Below are 18765 nucleotides of genomic sequence, written 5' to 3'. Positions count from 1 at the left end.
TAAATATATGAAAAAAAATCTATAAAATTAGAAAAATGCTTGAATATCTCTAATGTTCTCTGGATTGGATTTACAGGCTAATTTTTGTTACTATCCAATGAAAAATAACTCAGAAAATAAAATCCCTTGGCATTGTTCCCCAAAGTAGAAGTAGTGAAGTATAGGATGTCATTAAGAGTAACTACTTCTGTAACCGCAGTGTCTTTGAATGCAGAATCTTTGGCACTGTTCCAAACAGATGGTTAAATATGACATCCCTCAGTAGTTATATAACTATAAATTTATGTCCAGGTCCTAATCCCTACATGAAATGAAAAACAGGAATATGAAAGACTGAAATAAATCAGACAAGCTCGGCCAATCTGAGACCATGAAGGAGCTTCCGTAAACAGCTTCAAATTAGCCACCTCCTCCTCCCCCTACAAGTGAAAGAAAATTTTCTCTTTAGTGAGAGGAAAAAACATACTTGGTGTTGCCTTGGGGGACCCATTAAATTGCTATATGAGGCTTAGTTTCCATGTATTTCAGCTGCAAATGAAGACCGGAAACTAGAGAGCAGAGGTTAAGGCCAGAGTTTGTTAGATTTCGTGAATTGAGAATGATTACTTGGCTGAGGGCCCAGGTTCATGTTACCAGGCCTTGACCAGACAAAAGGAAAGCTAAAATGAGTCTCCCACAAATAATAAAGCAACCATCCCTGCTAAGCCCAATATATATATAGTCATCCTTCAGCTAGAGCCATGATGAATAAAATAACAAGATTAAGTCAAGTACAAGAGAAAGTGTAAACAGAAGATCCACGAGGCTGCTGTGGGCACAACTTGGCATGCCACCTTACAGAAAGATTTTTTTAAAATAGAAGGGATATATTCTAGAATAATGGTAGAGTCTGGGGATGTAACTCAGAATTGGAATGAACTTTTAATCCCATCAGTTTGTTAATAAGTATATTATTATACTTATTAATAATATATTAATAAGTATATTATTATACATATGCTTGCCTCATATGCACAAAGCCCTGTGTTCTATCTCCAAAACTGAAAAAAAAATAAGATTAAAAGTAGTGACAAATATATCCATAAGCCAGTAGCATTGTCATTTATTGTCACTGCCAAATTTTACATACTGCACCTCATTGTAGGTGCTCTGCTTTCATAGGACCAGCAGTGCAGTAGGATATCCAAAGGGCGATACTCCAGGATTACCACACACGTGTGCACATTGTGCTGCACTGTGACATTACAACAGCTACAATGTTACTAGGGGATAAGAATTTTTCAGCTCTATTATAATCTTACAGAACCATTACCATATGTGTGGTCCATCAATAAGCAAAATATCTTTAGGTGGCACATATTTTTCTATGCATACTTACCTTCAAGTACTTTACAACATAAATTTTCTATATTAGCCAGGTATCATTACTATCTTACCAAACACTGGAAAATTTTTTTTACCACATATGTCATTGAGAACTCTTTCTTTGGCAAATGATAAATGAGTCAACTCAAACTAAGTATAACCAATAAAGAATTTATTGGCTCAATAATTGACATCCTTTGAAGGCAGGCTGGCTCCACACAGTTTAAATTTGAGAAACAAACTTTGTCATCAAAGACTAGGAAAGGGATAATTCAAGAGACAACCAAAAATTTCATATTGGAAGAAAGAGCTATGTGTGCATGCATGACCCAAAAGAAAGAAGCAAACACATGCATACACAGACACACATGAATATTTCAGGACTCCATGTTCTATGCTCAGTCATTTCCTTCCTCAAGAATCCCTCATCCTTCCTTTTAGAAATTCTGTTGCTCTTTAAATTTCTTTTCCTTTCTGTTTCCTTTGACAAAATTTATCTTCGGAGAGCCCAGAACTAATTCCTCATCAGTTATCTTTCCATTGGTATTCCTCATAATGAATAGTTATCTCATTTGCCCCAAGTTACAAGCATCTTGCTGGGCTGCAAGAGTTACATTTTTTAACCCATAACACTAAAGGTGGTGTAATATTCAGTATAACACAGAGTATTAATTTTCCCCAATAGTTTAGGATATTTTAATTAAGTCATTGTGGTCAGAGGTACATAATTATTTAAAATTATGATTTGACTTTCTAGAACCTTGCTAAATTTCTTAGTTTTCCCTAGCACCTAGTACCTACATTGAAGAGGAGAAATACTTGTCCCTCTTGCTTTGCTAGACTGGAATTGTGCAAGTTGAAGTCAAACCACAGGCCCTGGGGCTCCAACAGGTAGGTAGGCTTCAGTGGAATGCCATGGGAAAAGAGGATGTGGAAGAGAATGTGATAACTGTGAGAAAAAAGGAAAAGGGAGCCCCCTGTAGGGATTAGGACTAAAATTATGGCCAAGGTAGGAGCAGGGGCGTGTATGTGAGAATGAAGCAGGATGGTTGCCAAGAATAAATAGATATTATAACAGAGAAGTGGGGCAGTTAAGCCCTGGAAGAGAGTTTTTTTCTATCTTTCTAGAAATGAAAATGCTTTGTATTCATTGAAGGAATGAAGAAATGTCTCCTTTTAGACTCACAAAAAGGAGAGGCCTTGCTTTATTGTTTTTTTTAATAAATTCTACTCTTTGAACAATTCCTTGCATTTTAATAGGTCCCACACTATATTGTTGACTCATGTACAGTAAAAGAATTATAGATTGGAACTCCCACTAATTATATTCCCCTTACCTTTTCTGTGTGACAAAATGATCGATTTCAATTCAAATTTGTATACCTTGATATGTGTCTTATTATGGAGTTGATAGTGTTCTATTTTCTTTTAATTACTTCTTAGAAGAATCTGTATAAAAATCTTTGAGAGTAATTTCATTTATTTTCAAGGATAAAAAAGATTTTTTTAAAAATAACCAAGCTCTTTGTTTTCACTCTTGTATTTATCAGAAATTTTAAAATATGTAACATTTATTTAAATCCTGGTGATTTCCAGAAACCTCTATCTGGAATCAGCTAGAGAATTCACTGCTTTTACAAACACTTTTATCTTGAGAATTGTCTCCATGTTGGCCTTGGCAATGGATATGAATTCTGAAATTTCACTATTTGATCCCAGATATTCAGTTAGAAGAAAGAACTATGAATGCTAGACTGTGTTTATCTTTTATGGAATAAAAAAAAAAGAATGCTGAAGAAAGCATCTGCAGGGCAGATAAAAGAGAAAGATAATTTTTTGAATGTTAGTAGAAAATAAACCAGCAATGATGAGATATGATGACTATATTACCAAGGATGGTTAGGCAAAACTCCCAGATCTTTGTCTTTTTAGAATTAACTGTAAATCACTCTCAAGGGAGCTTTGTCTAAAAATCATGTAGTTTCAGGAATTAATTAGGAAACTCAAGTAATATGAATGTCGGTTTATGAGTACTCATGAACATAGATACTTTCTAATTTTCCAATTCAATATATACCTTTTTACACCATCTCATATGAATAGCCCAGTAATTTGGGTGTGGTGAGAGGTCACAAAGTGTAACAGAAGTAGGCAGCACAATGAAAAAAGGAGTGGGGAGACATTCCATACCCACTAAACATGTACTCTATGGCCTTTTCTAAAAAAATACATTTTTCACATACTTTCTCAATCCCATCGCCAGTTCTGCAAAGTAGATGTCCCACTGAAAACCAGCAGAGAAATACTAAATAAACTTACACATGTTCTAAAATCTAGTATGTACCTGAGTTTTCACCATCACTTTCTATGACAAGCTTCATGACATGTCTTTTATATTATGAAAACCATTATGATAACCAGTAAGAGTTAAATACCCAAGGGTCTGATAATCCAGTGACTCAAAGACTGACCTCTGTCCTTAGTTGTATGATTTAGACAACCATTCATGCTCTTTTGGCGGTACTCTTACATCACATTGTTATATAAAAAAGCTTCTATATCTAGCTGTGCTCATTTATGAGCTCAATTTAGTCAGACTGCTCTGGATAATACACGATTATCACTTATGTCTCTGTTTTCTCCTTTAACACATCATTCAAAATCATTTTTAAAGACTAGATCAGCTCTTAGTAATGAACATGGGAAGACTGCTTTCATGGAGAGTGGGAATGAAATAGAGACATTTAAGTTTTAGCAGCACAATAAGCTCAAGTTTGCCTTTTCTAAATCCTGTTGAAGTTAAAGTAAATTTCAGCTGCTTTAGAAGTACACAAGATATTCTGAGAAGAGGATACTCTTTTATGATGCTGATGCTTAAAATAACCACAGCCTTGCTGAAGTCAAGTTCAATCACTGACTAAACCTTAAGAACATTTAGAACCCACCATTATCATGGGACATCACCCAAACAGCCGACAGAAACCAAGCTTCCTGGGCACTGACACCATTCTGTTAAGTTCCAGAGCCTCTCAAAATTCCCTTTGCATGTTCCTTCATTGGTATAGGAAAGTGAACACCTACAAGCATCCATAGGTTAATAGGAATTTTATTTTGTCTGACATTTTATCTTGAAACTAAATTTACATATTTGCTTCAATCCCTGACAAATTCTTCTTTTTTTAAAAGTATATAAAACTATTTATCAAGTAAAATAAATGCTTCTGAAGTTGTAGTATGCATTCTGTACATATTTACCAGCTATTCCTGGGGGTTATTGCATCTCTGGTTTTTTAAAATATATATTTAGTTGTCAATGTATCTTTATTTAATTTATTTATTTTTATGTGATGCTGAGAATTGAACTCAGCACTTCACCCACTCTAGGTGAACACTCTACCACTGAGCCACAACCCCAGTCCCTGCATCTCAGTTTTAAGTAGCTCAGTTTGCAATGCATAGATTTTGCAATTTACCTCATATAAATTATACCTTCCAGAGCATGGTCAATCACCATCTTTAGAAATGGCATTATAGTATTAAACTTCCCCTATATATTACATTTAGAATAAAAACATATATAAGACTCCAGTTGCAGGCATTGGTGGTCATTCCCTTTTTGGTCATTATTTTATTCAACATTTTAAACAGTTCCATGAGATATGAATTTTTATACTCTTCATATATCACAATACATACTCTTCATATATCACAATACATATGACAAAATAGAAACAAACATTTATTGAATTCATTAAACTAATAATTAACAGAACAAACTCTCAATACTAGTGTTATGATTGAGGTATTAGAAGTCCCTCAAAAGCTATGCATGAGACAATACAAGAAGGTTTAGAAGTGAAATAATTGGGATATCAGAGCCTTAACCCAATCAGTGAATTAATACTCTGAAAAGGATTAACTGAGTGGTCACTAGAGGCAGGTAGCCTATGTATGAAGGCAGTGTGGGTCCTTGGGGCATGCCTTTGGGGTATATTTTGTCCTCCTTGTGCACAGCTCTTGCTCATTTTCTCTCTCTCTCTCTCTCTCTCTCTCCCTCCCCTCCCCCCCAACTCTCTAATTCCTGATACAATGTCCTCCACCATACTCTTCTGCTATGATGTTCTGCCTCATCTTGAGCCTCAAGGAATGGAGCCATCCTTCTATGAGCTGACACTTCTAAAACTATGAACCCCCAAATACATTTTTCCTCCTCTGATTGTTCTTGTCAGGCCTTTTGGTCATAGTAATAAGAATGCTGACTAAAACAGCGTGTCTGACTCTAGGATCAAAGGAACTACCTTTCTGCTTCTCTTTAAGCAGAATAATGATTTAATTTATACGGGAATTATCTAACAATCTTCCTTACTTGCTAACAACTCCACTTTTGTATGAATCAGTCAATGTGTAATTTTAATACGTAGCTCAGATAAGTATGGAAATACATGACATGGACTTTTCAATTCACTTATGAAAGGTAGAAAATAAGAACATTAAATCTAGGGTTATCGTTGTGGTTTTTATTTTCTACTGATCAACTGGAACAAGAATCTTCTGCCTAGAATTTTCAGAGAATGTAAACAAGTGCATTTAGCTTTTGAGAACTCAAAATTATATAGAGGAAAAAGCAAAAGGCAAGCAAAATTAAAACTGAAATATGAGAATGTGTAACTTAGATGCAAACATGGGAAATGTCTGTAGCTCTTTGGTTATCTAACAGTAGGCAAAATACCACTACTGTCCATGTTAGGAGACACTGACTCTAGGGACAAGCAAACTTTTCTCCAACATTCTTAAGGATATAAAAAGTAGCTTCATGTCACACAGCAGGGTGAGCTTTGAAAAGGCCCAATAGTGATGGTAGATGAGACCACTCTCACAGGAAGCTGGGGAATCAGAAGCCAGTAGCTAGATTCTCCAGTGGTCAAATTTATATTAAGCAATACACACTCAGAAGTTCAGTGATTTGCAGGATTTCATGGATTCTTCCAAAAAAAGAGGATTATTATTTTTAATCATGTGGCTATGGAAATATTTAGACAGTCTTGGAAAGAGTTTCCAACAGTGTCTTAATCCATGTCCCTTGTTTCCAAATGCAGAGTGTGATACAGAGTGCCTTTCTCATGAAGGATCCTCTTATTGCCTACTCTCAGTCCATGTGTCTTACATGGGGTTTTGTTCAACTGCAGCCTTTTGGTGAACCCATGAAGAAACAAGGCAGGGTATAGGATTGGACAGGAAAAACAACAACAACAACAACAACAAAAACGACAGTGTCTGTTAACCACCAAAAAATAGTGACTATCAGTTGTTCAGGGGTCAAAATAGAGGTATCAGCTTTGCTATCTAAGCAAAAGCAGCATATCTCTAAAACTGGCTATACCTGTGTCTACTTTTGTATGCAGCATTATCAGCCTGTGTAATGATTATTTTCCTGAAAACAGCCTCAAATCTATTTCTCAGGATAATTTAATGATTCTGTGAGTTGTAACACTGTTTTTGACAAACCTCTTCAGATTTAAACAGGAACAGAGATGTTGTCTGTCTTCAGTTACCGACCCTGATTCATAAAAAATTTTTCTCCATCATACAATTTTCTCCCTCCTGCTTTCCAAAGTTCTGTTACTGTTAATCTAGCTTTTGTACACATCTTCCCTTTTTTCACTGTTAGCTTTTTGATGCTTCTATGATTATAATAATTCACCTCTTTTTTTCTTTATGCTAACTCCAGTCTTCAAAATGTGGGTGGATTGAATTGCTATAAACATTGATGTGGCTGCATCACTGTAGTATACTGATTTTAAATCTTTTGGATATATACCAAGGAGTGGGAAAGCTGGATTATATAATGATTCCATTCCTAGATTTGGAGGAATCTCCATATTGCTTTCCAGATTGTTTGCACTAATTTGTAGTCCTACCAGCAATGTATGCGTCTCCATTTAAAAACTAAATTATTTGTTTTTTCATTTGATTTAATTTAAATTATTTTAATTTTTTATTTGTTAGTTTTTAAATTGTTACTTATCCACATCTTTGCCAACATTTATTGTTACTTGTATTCATAGCAGAAAGATAAGTAGAATAAGGGGAAAATAGGAAGTCCTGGAGGGGGATGGAGCAAAGAGGCAAAGTATTGGAGACTGAGTTAGAACAAATTATATTTCATGCTTTTATAAATGAATTATATTGCTGTATATAACTATAAAGAACCAATGGGGGAGAAATAAAGCAATGAACACCCCAGTTTGCCTAGTGTTTTTGCCTTCCACAAATCGATATTTTTGTAATAAAGTGAACTGATTTCCCCATAGAAGGCATTTCAAATAAAGAAAGGTCAGAAATGTGATACCCACAATTATTCTTGAATAAAATAAGTGGTCACTTATGTGTATGTGCCAGTTTTTTGTAGTTATGAAAGTTTTGTGGAGGAATAGTAGGATGGAGGAGATCAAGAAGAGCAAAAGAGATTCCTATCTTCAACACCCTGTACATTTGTGTGATGAGGACCTAATGTTTTCATGTGAGCTTTTATACATTGACTCAGCCTTATTAGGAGATTGGAATAAAGAGGGTCCTCAAGATGCTGTGAAAGACAATATAGGCCTGAAAATTCTCAGATGTTAAAAAAACAAACAAACAAAACCTGTATTTACTGAAGGACTGAGGCAGGGTTTACCTCTTCAATGTCAAAGTTCATGTAAGATGTTTCTTTTTTAAATGTGTAAAATGGTAGAATTCCTCATTTATTTTATTTTCTCTCATTATAAAGATAATATATGATTAATCAAGAAGATTTGGAAAACGTATTAGAGAAAAAAAGATAAATTTTATTGTCATCTTATCCCTCAGGACTAACAGAATTTACTATTTTGGCAAATGCATTTCTTATCTTGTTTTGTACATGAATTCTCACACAATCATAAACACCTCTACCAAAATTTGTGTTTGTATGCATATAATATCCTGCTTTTAACATCTCATGTTATGTCACAAACATTTTCCAGTGTCAGTAAAGTTTTTGATAGTATCTCTTTTTTAAGACTATAAAACATATTTCATGGGGTGTATTTTATAATTTAATCAGTTAATTAATTGAATAGTTACTTATATTGCTTCCTATATTTCCTAGCAAACATATCTCATCAATAAACATTATTTCATTATTTTTGTGCATGTACTCAATTCTTTTGAAATGAATTTCTTGGTATAGAATTCTTGATTCAAATGCTACATGTGATTTGAAAGTAATTTGAAACATAAGGTCAGTTTTTTCATAAATATTCTCATTTATTAGTCTTTATTTCCTTGTCTATGTAACTAATAATAATGGTCTATTCTTTTGTTTCTATATTTACCATGGAAATTCTTGCATGTTCTCATACATGAAGAGTTTTAATAACATTCCCATTCATAAGATGTTGCTGTAACCCACTATTTTATCTCCCACTCAAAATAAACAAATAAATAAAACACATTGAAATTAAAGTGAACTTAATTAACTATAAAGAGAAACTTGTATCATTTTACTTTTAAGGTGAATAATACTAGCAAGTTTCAGTGCAGTGCATATTCTGGCATATTCTATAATTGCTCTTAAAAATTTAGCACATTGAATTCCATACTTTAGTTGAGAACACTTCCTTTGTAGTCCCTTATTAATGTGTCCTAGAAAGAAATTTACAATATGTGGTCACATTACATTACACTACCTAAGAATCTTATCACAAACTTTTATTGTAAAATTTTATATATTGTACGAAGTGATAGATAAACTAAGGTGCCAAGGCCTACTCCATATCACAGAGTAAAAATTGTTTATCTGCTATCAGGAAGACATAATATCAGGAACTCTTTGAGGAGTGATATTTACTTACCTGTTCCTGGATCTATATCTATCGAGCTGAGCAAACTTCACCTAGGTAATATGCAGTAATGCAATGGCCATTTACCAATACTTCCATTAGTACTTCCTTGTATAGATCAAAAAGCAACACTTTTTAATTCATCACAATGTGAAGTATAATAAATGTTCTCAATTCCTACTTCTGCAAGCATTTAAGGAAATGATGATTGTTGGAAGTTACTTCATTTTACAACATCAGTAGCATTAACTTTTTATTTTATTTTGGCACTCAAAATATGCATATTATATGACCTTGGATTACTCCTCTTAAGAGGGAATGAGTTGAAGGGCCTTAGGCAGAGCCATTAAGAGATCAGAGTTAGATTTAAAACTGCCACAAAGGAAGTGATGCATTTTATCAATTGGCCAATCTTTGTAAAGTCATTTAGCAACAAATAATTCAACTCTGTTCATACAGCTCTCTGTTGAATCTCTCTTTGTGGAAAAGAAGTATATCATATCTCTTATCTTTTGGGAATTTATTCTTTCTCTGTTTGATGAAACTTAAACATAACATTTAAAAACTTAAATATTTAAGTTCAGGATTAAATGTAGAAAATATAAATTCCCTTTGAGATTTCTCAGTTTTTCCCCTTTTCTGTATTATAAACAGAAGTATATCTTTACCTATATTTATGGTCTTGGCTTAATCTAGCTTCATGTTGTATATTGGAAATGCTCTAGAGTTAATTGTTTTTTTGTAAAGTCTTTCTGTAGCTGCAGGTGACATTTAACACAAATAGTCTAATCTAGACATATTACAGATTAGGAAAATGATTTGGCAGTGAGATTAAAGCCTTGTCTAAGGTAACATAGCTTGTTGGTGATTGAACAGGACCTTATACTGACTATTTATTAGAATTCTCCAACTACTTCATGACAGTTACATAATTTATTTTTTAAAACCAGATAACCAAAGCATATCACAGAGTTTTATGCTATGTTCAATGTCAAAAGTTCTAGAATCTTGTAGACACCCATGGAGTCACCTCCGCTCAGACCTGCCTTGCTGACCTGATAGGGAGCCTGGGACCAAGGTAGGCTCAAGTCCATCCTGACACTGGCAGACACTGCTGTAGCTCAGGCTTGTCCCAGATCTGCCTTGCTGACTTGCATGGAATACAGGGCCCAGGGTAAGCTTGGGTCTGCCTGGCCACCACCACCACCCGGGAGCCCAGGTATAACCCATTTAGTTCTTGAGACACTGCAGACATTTCCATAATCTTCCCCATGAAGTAGCCTCTACCTTTGGACAATAGACAGGGTATAGAATCAGCTGCATCTTGGAATAGGTATCCCATAGCCAGTGTAAGGACCAACCTTTCAGATCCATCTCTGCAAGACATTGGATCCATCTTGGGGCACCTCCACTGCTAGCTTGTGTTATCTCCTGCTATTCCCACCACATTCTATAGTTTCAGTATAATCCATTCTAGGACAATAGAAAGGTCTGGAAGCTCAACATCAAGGTCAGGTACAGAAAATCTGCACAGATACTACAAGATTATAGGATAGAAACTGGAATACCTCAGATCCACACTGCAAGAAAGAAAATCACATAGACAACATAAAAAAAATGGGAGAAAAGTACCCCCCAAAAACCAGGATACTACAATAATAGAACCATTAGACAACACAGTTGATGGAATGTCACAGAAGAGTTCAGAATGTTCATAATGAAAATGATCTGTGAGTTAAAGAATGACCTACATGAGCAAATATAGGCAAAAATTTATCACTCCAACAAAGAGATAAGAAAGCAAATATAGGAAGCAAAAGATTATTTCAAGACAAAGAGATTATAAAAAAAATTCAGAAATATTGAAAAAATAAGGAAATAATAAATAAGGAAACAATAAACCAAAAAAAAGAGAAAAAACCAAACAAACAAAAAAACCTCAATAGAATGCGTCACCAAAAAACTAGATCAGTTGGAAGACAGAGCTTCAGATAATGAAGACAAAGTATACAATCTGGAAATAAAGTTGACCACCCAGCAAAGATGGTAAGGAACAATGAACAGAACATACAAGAATTATGAGATAGCATCAAAAGAGCAAATCTAAGAGTTAATGGGATAGAGGAAGACACAGAGTTTCAAACCAAAGGAATGCATAGTCTCTTCAATGAGGTAATATTAGGAAATTTTCCAAACATAAAGAATGAATTGGAAAATCAAATACAAGAGGCTTACAGGACAGCAAAAATACAAAAATTATAACAATCTACACCAAGGTACATTATAATGAAAATGCCTAGTAAACAGAATAAGGATAGAATCTTAAAGGCTGCAAGAGACAGGAATTAGATCACATATAGGGGGAAACCAATTCATATTCCAGCAGATTTTTCAACCCAGACCCTCAAAGCCAGAAGATCCTGGAACAGCATATACCAAGCTCTGAAAGAAACTGGATGCCAACCATGAATCTTATTTCCAGCAAAATTAAGCTTTAGATTTGATGATAAAATAAAAACCTTCCATGATAAACAAAAGTTAAAAGAAGATACAACTAGAAAGCCCACACTACAGAATATCCTCAGCAAAATATTCCTTGAAGAGGAATTGAAAAACAATAATGAAAATCAGCAAAGGGAGGTATTAACACTAAAAAAAAAAAAAAAAAAAAAAAAAAAAAAACTAATCAAAGGAGAAACAAAATCAAGTTAAATACCCAAAATTAAAAAAAATGGCTGGGAACAAAAATCATGTCTCAATAATAACCTCAAATGTTAATGACCTAAACTCACCAAGCAAAAGACACAGACTGCAATATTGGATTTAAAAAAGGCCCAACAATATGCTGATTCCAAAAGACTCTTCTCATTGGAAAAGACATCCACAGACTGAAGGTGAAAAATTGGGAAAAATCATACCACTCCCATGGCTATGAAAGGAAGCAGGTGTTTCCATCCTCATATCAAATAAAGTAGACTTCAAGCCAAAGTTAATCAAATATTAAAAATGGATATTTCATACTGCTTAAGGGAACCATTCATCAACAAGACATACAATTAATAAATATATATGCCCTAAACAATGTTCATCAAACAAACTCTTCTCAAGTTCAAGAGTCAAATAGACCACAACATGACAATTATGGGTGAATTTAACACACCTCTTTCACCACTGGATAGATCTTCCAAACAAAAGCTGAACAAAGAAGCAATATAACTCAATAATTCAACCAATAACTTAGATTTAACTGACATATATTGAATATTTTATCCTTCAACGAGTGAATACACTTTCTTTTCATCAGCACATGGATCCTTCTCTTAAATAGTACATATATTATGCCACAAAGCAACTCTTAGCAAATATAAAAACATACAAATACTACTATGAAATCCAGATATTAATGGAATGAAATTAGAAATCAATGATAAACTAAAAAAATAAAAGCTATTCCAACACCTGGAGACTAAATAATATGCTACTGAATGAACAATGGGTTGCAAAAGACATCAAGGATGGTAAGGAACAATGAGCAGAACATCCAAGATTAAAAAATTATTAGAGGTGAATGAGAACACATGTACAACATATCAAAATCTTTGGGACACTATGAAGGCAGTACTAAGAGGAGAGTTTATTGCTTTGAGTTCATTCCTTTAAATGAGATAAAGTCAAGAAATAAATGATTTAACCTTACATCTCAAAGCCTTGGATAATGAAGAGCAAATCAACACCAAAAGCAGTAGAAGACAGGAAATAATTAAAATTAGAGCTGAAATAAATAAAGTTGAAACAAAAAAAACAATTAAAAAATTGATAAAACAAAAAAGTTGGTTCTTTGAAAAAATAAATAAAATTGACAGAACCTTAGCCTGCTAACAAAGAGAGGAGACAGAAAACTCAAATTACTAACATACGTAATGAAAAAGGAAATACCATAATAGACACTACAGAAACACAGAAGATAATTAGAAATTATTTTGAAAACTTGTTCTCTAATAAAATAGATAAAATAGAAGACATTGACAAATTTCTAGAGTCATTTTACTTCCCCAAATTGAATCAGGTTGATATACATAATTTAAACAGATAAAATTCAAGCTTTGAAGTAGAGGACGCCATCAGAAGCCTACCAACCAAGAAAAGCCCAGGCCCAGATGGATACACAGCCGAGTTCTACAAGACCTTTAAAGAAAAACTAATATCAATACTCTTCAATTTATTTCAGGAAACAGAAAAAGAGGGAGCACTTCCAAACTCATTCAACAAGGCCAATATCACCCTGATTCCAAAACGAGGCAAAGAAACATCAAAGAAAGAAAATTTCAGACCAATAACTCTAATGAACATAGATGCAAGAATTTTCAATAAAATTTTGGCAAATCAAATACAAAAACATATCAAAAAGATAGTATACCTCTATCAAGTGGGGTTTATACCAGGGATGTATGGTTGGTTCAATATATGGGAATTAATAAATGTAGCTCATCATATCAATAGACTTAAAGATAAGAACCACGTAGGATCATCTCAACAGATGCAGAAAAAGCACTTGACAAAATACAGCACCCCTTCATTTTCAAACACTAGAAAAACTAGAGAAAATAGGAACATATCTCAACATTGTAAAAGCTATCTATGCTAAGCTCCAGGCCAACATAATTCTAAATGGAGAAAAATTGAAACCATTCCCTCTAAAAACTGGAACAAGACAGGGATGCCCTCTTTCATCACTTGTATTCAACATAGTCCTGGCAAGAAAGAGAGAGAGCACACCTTGAACACAGGATTTCATTGGGGGAGGCTTTTCCATGAAATATTCTATCCCAAAAAGGACAAAGGGGTAGGATTTCAAAGGAATAGGTAAGTGTACCTCAACCCCACCAAGTGACTCCTACTCCTGGAGCCATGCCTCATTATCTGAGCAGAGATAAAGCCCAAGTTACTGCAGAATACAATATTGTTCAGTGCCCCCAGGGCATCGGGATTTACTGAGTTAATCCAGGGCAACTCCCTTCAGAGAACTATTGAGAGTTATCTATAAGTCATAATGTAATGAAAATTGCAAATGCTGTATTGCTGCTAATGACACATTTCTTATAGACATAACTGCTCAACTTTCTATGCACTAACGTTCATCGGTATATTTTGTTTTCTCATGTTAGGAATATGTGCAGGTTTAAATATGCTATCAGACCATTGAGATTAAAAGGATATGCTTCTCCTATTTCTGTTATCTTATTTTCATTTATATATGGATATACCAGCCACTAATGTATAATCCATCATCTTCAATAAATACGTTTTTAATGAATGAATAAAACTTGACCATAAAGGAATTAGGGATAAAAGATCCAGCATACAAAGTACATCCTGAAAGGTTTAATTACCCCCCCCCCAAAAAAAAAAAAAATCAAACGAAGAGCAATTTCCACATTGATAGTCTTCAGGACGATGGTATCATGAGATAATAAATAATTAATGATAATTTCCACATAGTATTTTTGCAAATCAAATACATGTGTAACTTGATTTACATAATCCGTCTGACAAAATCATATTAAAAAGATACTCTATCATGTACTAGTTGGTCATTTATTAATCACTTCTATTACATAAGCCACAAATAATTGAGAAATGATACTTTGAAGAAAAACAATCTAGGAGAGTATTCATGAATAGCAATTACAGACATAAGTAGTATAACAAACATGGGATGTAGACACTTTCATGTATGGAACAAATATTTGTTGATACAGATCAACAGAACAAACATTTAGATAGAGATAATAACAGACGTTCAGAAGACAACATTTGATCTTAGTGAGATCTTAATAATTAAAGGCAGGGGTTTAGGGTCATTGGAAATTACCATGAAGAAATAATATAAACTGTGCTTAAAAAGCATAAATCATTTTTATAGAATAAGTGTAGGCTAATAAGGCTTAACAAGTTTTGGAAGAAGCATTCAACTTAGATCCCAGAGCACCAAGTATATTACTTAGGTCACAAAGAGTATAGAAATTATGAACAAATATGGAAATGGATAATACTTGTACCACAGGGAAGATTTTCTGGCTATCAGTGGATAGGAGGCTTATTATGTAGTACCAAGAGAAAGTGGTTCATTTATGATACTATATATGTATGCCTGGAACAGTCTTTCAGTCTCTTGCCCACACTGTTTATGAGTCAAATTATATTTTAAGAACCTCTTATTGCCAGTCAACCTATTGGTTACTGAACATATCAAGGTGGTTAAATGGTAAAGAAGATAAATATTAAACTCATGTTCAGGCAAAAACAAAACAAAACAAAACAAAAAAACACATACGCTCTATTGGAATCATTGGAAAGAATATTCAAGATAATATAAGGGGTCATTGAGACAAGCAAGAAGGCAGTATTTTTAGAGAGTTTCGCTGAGAAGAGTTGAGTTGGGGAATTGCCAGCATAATGGAATGGAAGTGCCCTCTTTGGAGTGTGGAAGACTGGCATAGAGATAATACCTAAGCTATGAACATGTAAGTCATAAAGACAATGGTTAAAAATAACAAAATGGAAGTGCCATCTCTGACAGAGTTGACCCGAAAACTCTGTGAAACATGAGTGAAATCATGGTGAAACCAACATGAATATTTAAACTTTCATTAGATTGTCAAGTACTTTGTTCCTAATCCTCTTCTTCCTATCCAAGTCTAATTTATAAAGCTATTTACATTTGTAAAGAATTGATTTCCCTGCTTTTGTGAAATTGTAGATCCAATAATCAATAAGACCCTTGGTTTAAGGGGAAAAAATAACAGTTTAGAGATTGCTTACAGTTGAAAGAAATTTTTTTAAAAGGATGGCTTATATCCTGATGGCAGAACTGCCTCTATTATAAAATAAGTCTTCTAGTACAAAGAATCTATGAACAACAAATAATTAATTACTTATGGGATACCTAAAACTTAATTTCCAACAACACATAATAAAGAAATGTGGGTGAAATTCTCAAGAGATTCCTCTGGTTGTGAAACTGAATTCATTATTCTTTCAAATATTTTTTTCTATAGGCAAAGATCAAATGAAGTAACAACCAGAGGTATGAAAAGTTTGCTTATGTTTTAGATTTACACCACACACCTTTCTTTTGTGAGAGAAGATGAGTAAACCACCATAATGCAGTTTTATTTTACAGTATTTTAAATATAATTTATTACATAAATGTTTTCTATAAAGCACAACTAATTCATTGATATTTCAGAGTTGTTCGTTATAAAAATCAAGCCTTATAAGTTTTTTTGATGAATACAATTTATAATATAGCATTGTTCCCTCAAAACTTCACACCAAGAATGAAAGCTGTGATGTTATTCAATAGCAATTCCTATCTCTATAAAATTTTTTCATACTGACATTTATCAGGACCATCTATTTATACATAATCTAAATGAGGTTACAAAATAATAGCCAGAAGGAATATTTTCTTGTAATGAAAATGTAAAGTATATTTATTATCCTTTACATAATATGTAAAAGAAAATGAAAATAAAAGAGATGAGTGAAAGATGGCAAGACTTATTCTCTGCTTTCATGTATCAGATCCGGGATTTTTCCATTCATGCCAAACAACATTAAGCCTTGGTAGGCCTGAACATCCACCAGAGAATCAAAGTTCATTTCACTGTTAACATACTTCTGAGTTCACTGAGTTTGCCTTCTGACATTTCACTGTATAAAGAGAACCTCTTATCCCTCTGAAATTTTTCAAAGTATCTGTATTCATATTGGGAAAAAAATAACCGAATAAACTAAAATTGGCATCAACTGTACCAACACAAAGTAGATGGCATCAGCATTTATTTTTCACACAGGTGACATTAACAGAGTACAGGCATAAGTTAAGATACTCAAGCAGACGCATCTAAAGGTTAGCTTACCTGTGGGGACAGAAGTGGAGTGTTGAAAATCCAGTCCACTGGAATCACCAGAGAGTTCAGTTAAACAGGTTGAAGTAAAATCAGAGCTGGAAGTCTGTTCATGTCTGAAGCCTTTGGGAGAAAGATTATCCAGTTCAAAGTTTACGGCTGACATTGCAAAACTCTCAAGGAACTATGTGAAGCAAAGTTCACACTACCGAGGTTTTAAAAATCATAGGAAAGGGAGGAATCATTATACTTTAATCACTAGCAATTCCAGGCTCTCCTGTAATTATCTTTACTAGGAAATCCAAGGAGAATAACGCCAACAGAGCTGACTGCAAGTTTTCTGTGTTCCTAGACAAGCAACCTCAACAGGATAGATGGACTTCAGAGTTGTTTTTCTTCAAGACGTCTTGTGCCTTTAAGGGATAGCAGCACTCATCCCCTTTCAGAGAGGCTGCAGTGAAAATAAAATGGGCTAAGTGGAGACATAGGCAATGCTGCAGAGAAATGCTTTTAATAAGTTGGTACTGAAAGTTCTCATTCACATTTCTCTACACAAGAGATCAGCTGGGTGGGGCCAAGGCTTGCCAAGGAATGCAACTTTATACTCCACGGGGCAGTTCATCAGAGGAAAGCTGGAATTGGAAGGAAGTTACTAAATGCTATTTCCTAGCTCAGCTCGAGATTGTGAGATTTCAGTTCTGCACTTATTGAAAGATGACTATGATTGTGAAGAGTAAAGGCAATTTTTAAAAACTGATAGTAGAATAAAATGTGCAGCTTTATAAATACAAAAAAAAAATAGACTTCAAAGTATTAGCAGGCAATGAATGAAAGATCAAAATGTTTAAAAAGTAGCATCTGGTGGGGCTGTATCATTTATTATTTAGGAGGCAAAGCTTTTATTCTGTTTGAGTAACTTGGGTAGAAAGTTGTATTGGTTAGCTGCAAAGGTTTAATTTTGAACATTGCTTTTATTCATTTTCTGTACCTTAGTTGGTGAATCCAGTGATGAGCACAAGGACACGCCAACTGATGGTTTTTCCAATAGCAATTTAGCAAAAATCACCCTTCATTTCACAAAGCCAAACTAGATGAGGTTCAAATCAGTTTTTTGATGGTCTGACTTAATCCATGATTTATTTATTGATCTAATTCTTCATTTATTGACTCTGTATTAGATATTGACATAATTATAAAAATACCTAGGCAAGATCTCTGGAAAGAATGTAAGCTGGATTCCTTTTTCAGTAGGAAGGAGAGCTGTGACAGATTTTGTGATTTTATTGTGATTGGCATTACATATGGTAATAGATGTGCTAAGCATGAGAGTGTCATAATTAATGCATTTTTTACTTTCTTGGCTGAGCAATATTTGAGAAAGTTATATATGTATATATAAGAAGTGTGCAAATCTTTTATTGTTAGATGGAAAATTTATTCTGGACATTCTATGTCTTCCTCCTAGTCATTTTAATTAAACAAGTAAGTAAATGAAACTGACCCTCTGTTCCACATGCCTTTAAAAAGGCAGGGAAATATCTATCATTCCAGCAGCATGAACAACCAACAAAATATGCTCTATAAGTCATAATCTGGGGCAGGCATAAAAATCTTTGACTAAAAAG

General features: G+C 34.0%; 1 protein-coding gene across 1 annotated transcript in view; it reads right to left on the bottom strand.

Moving 5' to 3' along the window:
- Ano3 (anoctamin 3) overlaps nucleotides 1-17256 on the bottom strand; it is a 399369-nt gene extending 382113 nt beyond the window's left edge. Inside the window, exon 1 of the mRNA XM_076846993.2 lies at nucleotides 17153-17256. The gene's annotated coding sequence lies outside the window, so the exon portion shown is untranslated. The remainder of the gene's footprint in view (nucleotides 1-17152) is intronic.
- Between the last annotated feature and the right edge of the window lie 1509 nt (nucleotides 17257-18765).

Source organism: Callospermophilus lateralis, chromosome 2, assembly GCF_048772815.1.
Source record: "Callospermophilus lateralis isolate mCalLat2 chromosome 2, mCalLat2.hap1, whole genome shotgun sequence".
NCBI classification, from domain to species: Eukaryota; Metazoa; Chordata; class Mammalia; order Rodentia; family Sciuridae; genus Callospermophilus; species Callospermophilus lateralis.
The sequence above is the reverse complement of the archived record's forward strand: the minus strand, read 5'-3'. Positions and strand labels throughout refer to the sequence as shown.